This window comes from Homarus americanus, unplaced genomic scaffold (assembly GCF_018991925.1).
Source record: "Homarus americanus isolate GMGI-L3 unplaced genomic scaffold, GMGI_Hamer_2.0 scaffold58074, whole genome shotgun sequence".
Taxonomy (NCBI): Eukaryota; Metazoa; Arthropoda; class Malacostraca; order Decapoda; family Nephropidae; genus Homarus; species Homarus americanus.
In genome coordinates, this window is record NW_024729094.1 from 1,362,286 (window position 1) to 1,375,253 (window position 12,968).

Genomic DNA, 12,968 nt, shown 5'->3' on the forward strand with positions numbered 1-12,968 from the left:
CCTATACAGCCGTACTATGACTGTGTATTCGTGTGTGTGTTGCCTCGTGATAGTTAGAGTGGGCCCCTGTCCAGAAAGGACACTTTTGTAACCTCCAGTACCGACCCAAGTGGGCTAGAGATTATGGTTTCCGAGTGTACATGTTCTTCTAAATACAGGAGTGAACACAAACACCTGTAGAGTTTTGTAGATTATATTTGCTGGATTGTACAGAGGTGCGCTTGCCAAGACGGCGGTTCCCTACACTCTCTATAGGTCAACTGACATCTCTCTATGGGTCACCTGACCTCTCAGGCGACATGTGGCAAGTGGTACATTAGCAGCTTCCAGATGTCGCCAGGCACATTATCTAAGCGTGTGGTGACATGAAAAACACATTGCCACATTCTGCTAGCTAAATAGGTAATATTTATAAATGGAGTGCATACATAGTATACATACAACATACATAATATACATACAGCATACATAATATAGATACAGCATACATAATATACATACAGCATACATAATATACATACAGACGAAGGCCTACGTGGTGCCAGTCGTCTTGTTTACTCATATATTTTGAAGGTCATTGGTGTGTGTGTGGGTGTGCATGCGCATATTTGCGGTGTACATTGTTCATGGCACGGGGGGGGGGGGGTGTGAACAGTCTCCTCAGAAAGTAACGTTACTGATCATTTTGAAACTCTGGCAGTTCTCTACACAGCGGAAGTGTTACCAGACAATTTAATCAACACAGTCGATAAAGGTGTATACCAATACTAATGGTCGACTGTACCAACCGTTCCGAACCTAGTAGTCCAACACTGCTTACAAGACCATGAAACACATCGATTCCATGGATAATGATACTTTTTGTGGGACTGTACAGTGATCGACAAAACTATCTCCACAGTTTTGTCTGATGATTTCATAAAGTTGGGGAAACATAATGAAAGATTTACCTGGACTACATATGAACAGTTGTTATGCCTGACTGGGTAGCATGATTCATCTGAGACGAGAAGCCCTGACTGAGTCTCTATACGGAACATATCATGGTTCACAACATCCCAGAGTCGTTAATGTGGCAAATGGTATATTCCAGTTACTACATTTCTTAATATAGTTAAATTATACACCAGGAAACTGAGGATCAGTCCTCTCCAAGCCCGCCAATGTTCAAAAGTTTCCCAGAGAGCCTGTGGGAAGGCTCGAGTATTCTGCTTTACTTTCGTCCCAAACTGGGGGAAGCGGGAGGGGGAGGGGGAGAGGATGAGGGGTGGCATTATCATGGTGCTTATACAATATTCGTTTAAAATTAGGATAATATTTCCCTCTAAAACTCAATGGAAAATTCTTAGACTTACCTCATTCCCTGATATTGGAAGAAATGGCCAAAGTATTTATTATTTGGGTTAATACAATTCCAAATATATTTTTTTTGTGAATTATATCATTCTGATGATGTTGGTGAACGATAGAGAAATGGCTCACTGTGTATGTGTGTGTGTGTGTATTACCATGCTAATAATCCGTATAATTAATCACTCAATAGTGAACAGTAACTGGTAGTGTAGTGTGGCAACATAAGCACTGGGCTGTATATCTCATGTCATTAATATTAGTCACGCCAACCCTGCTGCATAATTAACTCCCAACAATATAACAACACGTGAGCTTTTTATTGAGACAAATTCGTTATTTTTACACACTATTTCCCAGAATGACAGTACTGCAATAACAATAATTATGTGTTACGGATACATATATAGTGTGTGTACTCTGTGTGTGTGTGTATGTATGGATAGATAGGTGTGTGCATTTGTATGTGTGTGTATGTGTTCGCACACAAGGTGTGCGTCTAGTGTGGCAGCATTATGATAGTGTTAAGGTGCATACACTGCTTTCTCCCTCTCGTTGGCTAGCCCTCTTGGCGAACAGGGAAGCAACTTGCATAAGTCTTCACCATCAAGACTTCTGCTGTGCCTCCTAGTGGCAACACACGGTAACTGGTTTTCCGTCATCTTCGTGGTGTAGATTAACACAGTATAAATTTGTTCTTCCCTATTTTCAATTTCTTTCTGTCCCCCCCCCCCACCCCCAGGCCCTGTTGTGGGTCATTTGACCTGTGCCTGGGTGGGCTAATTCGCGTAAACAAAAAGAAAAAAGGCTAGACCAGCAGGGGATCTCGGAGTAGCAGTGGGCCCCAAAGGGACGGAGCATTGGCATGTAGACACATCCTGGCGCCTAGCAGCCATTTCCCCACTGCCTTGCGGATTAACTTTGGAAGGTATATGGCTACGGGAGTAAACCCCGAAAAAAAAATCTGCAGTGGAGCCCAGCATCAGGCAGACTGCCTACGGAGCTCCAACAAGACCCCAGTGGCGGTATAGGCAGAAGAGGTGACCACCATGGAAACCCAACGACTACACCGGCGGACGAAGGCAATGCCTGATGGAAAGGCTACTAAGGCGAAACCCAACAAAATGGACTATCAGCAGTCCATTACAACTTTCCCTCTCCCCATCCGTTGCAACACTTGCACCAATGGATCAGGAGAAGAGCCAAGATGTGTGGTTGTAGCCTGCGCTCCTGCATCACCACATAAATCATCTCTTGTGCAGCCACCATCCAGCCCATCATACCTCTCATCATCATCAAAACACCTATATCCCCAAAAGTCATATGGCGATGGACGAGTGGCGACAGGGACAGGCAGAGATGACTATCGGGAGTCTCTAGTCACAACTCTGCACATGGGCGGGACAGATAAGATGGTCATTTAAGCACTGGGATCTAAGCAGCAGTGCAATCCAGACCCTAAACACAGCCTGTCGAAAGAACCAACCAGACTGGGCACCCGTACCCAGAAACGTCATCCTTTTTTGGGGCGAAAACACAATAAAAATCACAGATCTAAACAAAAGCAAACTATACAACCTCTTATGGTCGCTGCATGGAATGTCAGGACCCTACTGGATACTGGCACAAATGAGCGTACTGAAAGAAGAACTGGCCTTGTGGCAAGAGAGCTGGCTAGGTATAACATCAAAATAACAACCATTAGTAAGTCCCGGCTCCCAGACGAGGGTCAACTCACAGAACAAAGGGTCGGCTATACCTTCTTATGGAAGGGTACGCCTGCTGCGGGGAGAAACCGCATTTATGGAGTTGGCTTTGCCATCCACCAACGCATCCTACACAGGCTAACTGAAATGCCTATTGGGATCAACGAGCGCCTCATGACGTTCCGAGTCCCACTGAATCACTCACGCCATGCCTATTTTATCAGTGTATACACCCCACCACTGGATGCAGAGGATGACAACAAAGAGGCCTTTTACGCCGACCTCGACAGAGTGCTTACCTCTATCCCCAGAGAAAATAAAGTTGTGCTCCTTATTGACTTCGATGCCAGAGTTAACAGAGACGCTGACATTTGGCAGGGAACCAAAGGAAGAAATGTATATTAGGCAAGTATACTCTCAACTGCTTACTCCTCCTTAGCAGGTGTGCTGCGCACAACCTCACTATAACCAATACCTTGTTTAGACAGGCCGACAAGTTCAAAGGTTCGTGGTAACACCCACGAGCCAAACACTGGCATATCATTGACGACATTAATGTCAGAGAAAGAGATCGCCGAGATGCTCTCATCACCCATGCCATCACTCAGACCACTGTGACACTGATCATCAACTCATCAGAGCCAGTCTCTCACGTCGCCCCAAAACGGCGAAGACACCAAGCCTCCAGAAGAGGTTGTAACACTAAGTGTCTGGAGGATCCATGTAGCACATGCTTTCAGTGAGCAACTGGAACATGGCCTGATAAGCAACCCGGACAACAAACAAGCCAAACCTAGTGCCGAATGGGATATTCTCGACACTGTCGTGGCGAAAACCTGCAGAGACCTCCTGTCAGATAGAAAGAATACACAGGACTGGTTTGATGAAAATGGCCCCGGCAGTCAATGTACTCGTCGATAATATATGTGCTGCTTTAACTCACTGACAAAACAGCCCTCAATCCTAAACCAAAGCTGATACCTTCCGCAGAAAAGCTCAGGCCAGCAGGAACTTCGCAATCTAATGAACGACTGGTTTTTAAAAATAAAGCATGCGAAACACAAAATTGGCAGATCAGCACAAGAGGCGCGAATTTTTCAATTCCATTAAAACATTTTATGGGTTAGTCATTTGGCCAGCGCCTTCCTCTGCTCATCCGACAGTAACTCCCCAATTAAAGACGATGAAGGCCTTTTCAGCGCTGGAAAGAAACATTACCATTCACTGCTCAACCGAAACACCGATGTGGATTCCTGTTAGCAGGTCCTCAGCATTGGAGCTGACCCACCTCTGCTATCCTCCATCGCTGGATACAGTACAGTCTCGTTCAAGATTCTTCGAACACTGCTGGAGACAGCTGGCAAGTCAAGGCCGTTTGTTTACTATAGTATGTAGTATAATGTAATACGAAACATCAAAACCCAACTATTAATTAAGCAACAGGGTACTAAGTAATCAATCACCGATAACCTTTTACATTCATTCATAATTTTTACAACGTACTATAGTAAGCAAACGACCTTGTGTTGCCAGCTGTCTCAGCAGTGTTCGAAGAATCTTGAACGAGACTGTAGCTTCTGCCATCAAACAGATGAAAATATAACAAAGCCTCCAGGGCCTGATGGAATTCCAGCAAGCCGGTTTATAAAGAAAGAGGACCTCTGTACCAGCCGTCCCCCACTCTCCTGGAGAATATATGGGAAAAGGAGAAATCCCCAAGCTCGTTAAAGACCTCTCCATCGTCAATATATATATGATAGGGGAGACCTGTAAGTCTGTAGCCTTCTACACAGAATCTCGCCGTTGCCCGTAGCTGGCAAAATTATCCCCGAGTCCTCCTCAACAGACTCTTTCTGAGGCGAGAAACTTCCTCCAGAATCTCAATGTGGCTTTTAACCATCACGTGGCACCACTGACATGATCTTTGCTGCTAGTCAGAAACACGAAAGTGCAGAGAACAGCGTCGCGTCCTGTTACATTGATTTCATCGACTAACAAAGGTCAACAGGGAATCCTGGTGGACCCACAGCCGTTTTGGTTGCCCACTAAATTCATCGCCATTGTGAGTCAACTACGATGACATGAACGGCAGTGTCTTACACAATGACACCAGGCTGGTTATTCCCCATCCAAGCAGGGTTAAACAAAAGGTGTGTGCTGGCACCAGCTCTCTTTTCTTGGCTGCCTTCTTTACTACTCTTGCCAGCGCCAATTTAGCCGGCAGGGTGGACATCGAGTACAGGATGAAGGGTCTTTCAAACATAAGACAGGTCGAGCAGGAACAAAGGTGTTGGAAGCTCATTACTGAGCTTCAGTATGCAGACGACCTCACCCTTGTCGCTCTCACTGAACGCGACCTACAGGAATCCTGACTATCTAGAATGCCTATGCACACTTCGGCCTTGGGGTGAATGTACGTAAGACTCAGATTCTCTTTCAGTGTGCGCTGGGCTCAGACCGTCCACCATCTAACCAGCTTAACGGTACTACCCTCTCTAATATTACCCACTTTCGGTATCTCAGCTCTCACCTGTTCACACCGTGGACATGGATGAAGAGATACAGCATTGAATCAGATGTACATCTCAAGAATTTGGCAGACTCGAAACCGTGTCTTCAGTTGTAGGGTGCTAAAATTATCTACAAAGTTACACGTATATCGAGCAGTGGTCCTCCTCACCCTGCTATAGCAGCCGAACATGGGTCACATACAGGCACCTCAAAACTTTCACCAACGTTCCATCATCCGATTTCACTGGGAAGAAAAGATAACAAATGCCAGTATTCTTGGTTACACCAACTGTAGGAGCATCGAGGCTTCCATTATCTATGGACAGATACTGGATTGGCTATGTTACGCATGGACAAGTAACTGCCAAACAGCTACTTTACAGTCCCTAACGAATAGTAAACGTAATGCTGGCGGGCAACTGAAAAGACATATGGATAGTTGTAAGGCCTGGGACTTAGGGATAGAAATTCCTTACCAGCCTAATCAGGATCGTAATTAAGAAGGTCAAGGACCATGGTTTCAGAATTAACAAACACCGTTCGAGATTGACATCTCTTTACTATAAAAATATAACACAAAGCTCTGACACCCTCAACAAACATGGAAATAACAATTGTGGAGTCAAACAATTAATGCAGATCAACAGTTAATGGAATCAAACAATTAATGGAATCAAACAATTAATGGAATAAAGAATTAATGGAGTCAACAACTGATAGAATCAAACAATTAAAGGGATTCAGCAATTAATGGAATCAAACAACAATAGAATCAAACAATGAACATAACAGCAGCAGCCCTGGGGAAGGTTCTGGAATGCAGTGATCCACTCTCAGGGAAGGTCCATTCAGCTCCTCCTTGAGCGACAGCAGCCGATGTCTTGATACGCAGGAGAAACACCGGGGCCAGATGAACTGGCGGTGTGGCAGCCGCGGTAGTGGTTGGGGTAGGTGTCAGAGTTAACGGACTAGTGTGAGTCTGGGCAAACATCCCACGAGTCCAGAGCCTTTGATGAGATCACAGCCAGAATTTGACCAACAGCAGGGGGAGGTAGTGACTGTATTGACGGCTATGTAGAATCTGCCGGTGTCACTGGTATGGCATTCTCACCTCTAACCACCCATGTGGAGGTGTACGCCAACAAACGAGCGAAAGGCAACCATCTTCCAGCTCGTTACCGCCTTTTCACAGCTCCCCCAAGCAAAATCTCTGCTGTGGGTAGATTAAACTTAAGATTAGTACACAAAAGCATAATCATCTTACAACAAATGCTTAAATACACATAGCAAAATAAAGAAAGGGTCACATAAAGAATAAGTGGAAACTTGATATCAAAACGTAAGGCCGTATCAGGAACTGCACGTGGACTCCACTTCAGTCAGGTTTAAGTTTGGGCCTATTTCCTGTCATAGAAGATTCTTCTATCTCGTCAGGTGTTATCAGCAACTGGCGAGATCATCAGAGTCTGGCTCCCGAACTTCACAGGAACTCTTGCAGGGCAGTGCCTCGACTGACTCCAGCTTGGGAACGTCAAGGACACGAGCAATGTGGGTCCTGCAATTATATTTCCTTAACGAATTAGCTTGATGTAATTTAGGTTTCTTAGAGGAAGGGGATGAGAACGGTCCAATAAATCTATGGCTACCTGAGAAATGGTTCTGCAATGATGGGTAAGGGTTCAAGTGGAACAGGACGGACTCACCCTTGGCAGACATACGTGGGCACTGAACACAACTCTTACAAAAGCTCTAATATCCGCTCCCTACAGCCAGTAAAACTGATCAGAAACCTTCCTATAAGTTTTCCTATGAGAACAGTGACTAGCTAGGGGCTCTTGTGAGCTACAGAGAGAATGTTACTACGACAAACAGCAGGGACAACAAGTAAAAAACCGAACTACTTTGGCTGGTCGCTTGGATGACACACAAGACCTGTGTAACAGACTATTAATAGAAACAAACTTGTAAACTGACCCATCTCTAACCAGTCCTCCTCCCGGAAGTCACCTTCTCCCTTACCCGCTTCAGAGTGGCACACGAGTCTTGAAGCGGTGAACTCCTTGGAGTCAGTGGCAACAAATTCGGAAGAATCAGGATGCCACTGTTTCACCTTTGCCAACCGTGTCTCACAGCTTGGACCTTTACTGGAGGTGTGGCGGCGTGTGAGGCGACGTCATCGGCAATGTGAGAGGCTGGTGCTGGTGAGGAGAGTTTAAAGGTTCGGGTCGTTAGGGTCACGAACACCGGGACATTACCAATGAAACACTAGCAAATTTAATGGGAGCTCTAACCACATTAGACAACCAGTGAAATAGGGGCAACACAGGGAACTAGTGAACACGACCTAAATAATCGGCGACACTAACCTTCGAGGCAGCTGGAGATGTCAGCGTCAGGCAGGGCTTCCTCAGAGACAATGCACGAGCAACCGGTGTCCTGATGAAAGTAAATGCTCTAGAACCATTAATTATTCCACTGACACAATAACGGAGGTAGCTCCTGTCTTCAAACAGAATCCGACCTTGTGGCTGGGCTGATGAGTGTCAGTAGATTTGAAGGCGAGGGATTCCTGGGACAGCGAGAACGAATGTGCCCTTCTCCGCAGCTGTGACACCGCACGGCCGGTGAACTAAATAAAGCCAAAGTCGCCGCAGCCAAATTAAAACGTTTTAAATGATGCCTGAGAAGATACAAGTTCACCTGTACAAGGCGCTGGTGAGGCCTGTGTTGGGTACCCATCTATACCACTCGTCACACTCAGGAAGACTAGACTACAACAACTGCAGAGCTTCCAAAACAAGTGTTTGAGGTCAGGTGGCCAAGCGCCACCTACCAGGAGACAGTGAAACCATCCACCTAAGAAATAAAAACAGAGGCCCTCAACTGAGGTTCCATCGCCTAGGGAAGAAGGTTTGGGACAAGCTCCTGGACGACCCTCACAGCCCAGACCACCTACGCGGGAAGACATCAACGGAGGAGACCCCCGCCTGGTGGCCCAGGTCTGCCCGCACTAACAACCCAACCGCGATCCATCATGTCGCCACAGTGATCCACCTTAGATTAAAACTTAGATGATATAAATTCACATTTAACAAGTCACAATCAAGTGAGTCCATAACGTAATACAGTATAAGATGTTAATAAATTTGTAATTGTAAAATCAATCTAGTCATTGACTACTAAAATATCCATTGTGCAACATCATTCTAAATCCAAAGGTTAGCTTAGTTAGCCAACAAACTCTGTAATATGTAAAACAAGGGTGTGTCCCCTCTGTTTAACTCATTAAACTTCTTTCCAACCTTTTCCCCCCACGACTATATGTTGTGACTTCTCCATCCTCATGTCTGGCTGAGCCCCGCATGCCTTCCATCCTTTCCCCACCTTAACCTAAAAAAAAAAAACTACTCCTCTGTACTCCTCGGGGATGTTCCTTGGAGGACAGGCTTCATGATCTTCACTACAGGAAGGAAGAATTGGGATAGGCGTTGCGAGCGGACGCCCAGTTGTCAACAAGATGTACAGCTTTCTCCAAGCGTCGCTGGCCGGTGTTCCTAGATGAAAATTCTCTCAAGTCTGGGCTTAGAAAACAAAACTGATCTAATATCATTAAGTTAGAGACTCAAAGGTTTCTCAACCTCTCATACCTCTAGCCATTATTGAGACAAACGACCCAGGTGAATCGAAAACTGCTGGTACGTTTTCTCTAATCTTCGTTCTGCGGAAATCAACACAATAACCATCAGAAGTCTTCTAAATCCCCGCAAGAGAGCTTGCTTCAACAAAAGTAATCTCCAGTGATGTCGGCAGACGGACGTGTAAATCTCACCGGTTTACCCTCAGTAGGCTACCCAACCTTACAGCATAGCTATCTGGGTCTACACCAAGCAACTCGGCTACCCGTTCAAACCCTAACAAGGTAGGAGGCAATGTCTTCTCCTTCACGATACACAGGCAAGCTGGGTTTACCACATTGTCTTGTATATGGCCAGGATTCTGGTCTACTTGAAGCATTAATCCTAGCTAGTTCCAGGTCCTTTTCTGCTTAACTAATTCGAGCACTCTTTCACTATTAAGTTCCTCTCGCTTTCTCTCGATGCTACGTTCTTTTCTCTCTCTTTCTGACGTTCCTCTCTCGGCATTTTGTCGGCTGACTACATACTGACCAACCTGTCAGACCCAGGGCCACCGCTTGACCTTTCAATTCCTCAAAACTAGACATAATGATCCGATAGGCCACGAGCATAAATAAAAATAAACAACTTACGCAAATAGCTAAAGATAATTTACCTGGTGGCTCAATCAAACCAATAAATTATTTGATCTGACTGGAGGAAACCTTTTTCCTCAGTCCCGTTGAGTCACCTCAGGGAAAGAAACTGCACCAGGTGAAACAACAACAAATGCTATGACAGCATCCACAGTGCACCCCAACAACTAATTAACTTCTCAGTACAGGGAGAGCAACAAACTAGCTCAACAGAAGGAAGGATAAGCACCGGACAACAGTTACTTCCGGGCACAGACAGCAAGGCAGCGCGCGGCGACACGACAAACACAGACGAATGTTAGCCCTCAGAAACCAAGGTTAGAGACAATCCTGGTAAGGTCGCCACTTGTAAGGCCTGGGACTTAGGGATAGAAATCCTTACCAGGCTAATCAGGATCTTAATAAAGGAAAGTCAAAGACCATGGTTTTCTAAGGAAAAACAAACAACCGTTTGAGATTGACATCTTTTACTATAAAACATAACAAAACTCTGACACCACTCAGCAAACATCAAATAACAATTACGGGAGTCAAACAATTAATGCAGTCAACAGTTAATGGGGTCAAACAATTAATGGAATCAAACAATTAATAAGTCAACAACTGATAGAATCAAACAATTAAAGGAGTTAGCAATTAATGGAATCAAACGACAATAGAATCAAACAATGAACAAACATTTCTTATGGCAGCAGCCCTGGGGAAGGTTCTGGAACACAGTGATCCACTCTCAGGGAAGGTCCATTCAGCTCCACATTCGAGACAGCGGCCGATGTCTTGATACAGCAGGGAGAAACACCGGGGCACAGACGATGGAGGTGAACTAGCGGTCGTGGCAGCCGAGGTAGTGGTTGGGAGTAGGTGTCCAGAGATTTACAGACGAATTGCGAAAGGTCTGTGCAAACAGCCCACGAGTCCAGAGGCCTTTGATGAGATCACAGCCAGAATTTGATGAACAGCGTGGAGGTAGTGACTGTATTTCCGGCTGGGTAATCTGCCGAGGTGTCACTGGTAGCAGCGACCTTTTCACCTCCGTCTACCCCCCTCCCCCACCAGTGGGGCCGCACGCCAGCAAACGAGCGAGTGAGCGACGGCAACCATCTTCCTGCTCGTTACCGACCTTATAATAGACTTAAGACAAACCTGAAAAGTGTCAAATCGGCCCTGCACCTGGGGAGACAATAGTTGTCTCCAGGTGTGCTTTATTATTACTCCTCACCATAACTCTTGGAGGATCACCACACAAGGTGGTGTCAATACTCGAGTTAGACCGACTGCATAACAGAGGCAGACAAGCGCCAACGCTGGAAAGACACTGCAGCCGCCCTCCAGCACTAGATGTAGCCTCCCCCCACATGTGCAACATCTGTGATCGACCCTGTTGGTCCCGTGTCGGCCTCATTAGTCACCTCAGAACTCACCAACCTAGGTGACTTCCTCAATAACTCATATCATTGTATCATAGCAGGATGATCGTCATACTCGATTCAGTGACAAAAGTATTAGTAGAATAGATGATATTCGTGTGTTTTTTATTTAGGTATTTGCTTATTGTTTATTCACTCATCAGTTTATGTTGTAGCTGAACACTAGCGAAGATAGTGTAGGGATGACAACATCCTTTACCATCAGATATACGGCCAACGACCTCTTTATTTGACGGTTCAGACTCGATGTTATCTGAAAATATTTAAGATTTAATGATCAACTGTATAAGTAAAGATATGTTTTGTTGATAGGTGAAAAGATCGAATTAGATTATGAAATGAAGACACGTTGCAACAGTATACTGCGTCGTTCCTTTACTGACGTGTATATAATGTTCAGAGATGATTCACTGTATAGTTGTGATAGGTGTTAGTGGTTAGAGTTGGACTTAACTATTTGGTATTGTGATTTAGTATTGTGGGTTAACATAGTTACCTGTAGCTACGAAAGGTAACACTTATAAGATATGATTCCTTAAATTTATCATATGATCTACTATATATATAGGAATACAAACAGTAGTTGATTTTAGGGATTAAATGTATCCTGTAGTATAATGGTTGCCCTCGTGTAACGATGATGGCCAGCCCAAGGGCCACCTAGGAGTGAATTTGTTTAAGGTGTGAAGCTGTCGCCAACAACAACCACACCCTAAGTTAACGAGCTGCATGGAATAGTCCGAGACCGGACAACTCGCCAACTACTTGCTAACCATTACCCGGAATACGATCTGCAAATCGATTAACATCCAGGTCTCCAGTTACTGCTGGGTAGACAGAGGCAAATGGCGTAGAAAACTTGCCCATAGTTTCACCCTGCCGGGGATCGGACGGGTCGGCTCACTGCAGGCGAGCAAGCTGATGATTACACCACAGGTCGCCCATGTAGTATACTGTGTAGATGTATACAGTGGTGGTGATCTCTGCTTTCAACATAATCCTACTTTTTCTTTGTTCTTGACTTCTCTGTGTACAAACTTTACTCCAGGTGTCCAACAACTCTCACCGACCATGTACAAAACGTTCAACATAATCCTACAGCCCAACTCTGTTCACGTGACCTCTTACTGTAATATATACACAGCTGGACAACACTCCACTATGACCACCAGCTAGATATATCTCTAACTAATTATCACAACTGACAAACTTTCATCTCTTGTCCCTTTAAACCTCATCTTTTTTTCTATTAAATTCAATCCAGTCAAATAACAAGAACCACTGTTGTGGTAAAATGCTTGAAATGTCTGCCCTCAAAATGGTAGAGCAGAAAATAAACCATCCGGAAAACCTCTCTCCATCCCCACCTCCCGGGTCCGCAGCCCCCGGTGGTGACAGGCATGTAAAAACATAAGAACAAAGAAGGAGGAAACTGCAGCGGGCCTATTGGCCATACCGACTGATCCCGTTTACACCCAACCCTTATCGCTCATTTACTTTATCTTCTTCACCGCACTGATCGGCTCGTTAGCCGCTTGGGGGATCTGGCACGTCTCTGTTACGCACTGTTGGCAAGTACTGGGCATGCACTTTCTCCTGAATGTATCCTGGAACCTGCTCCACTTCTTGTCAAGTCCTGGTCTTGACAGAGCTCACACTTGTGCCATCCACAACGCTCCCGGGCAGATTGAGGCAATGCATCAG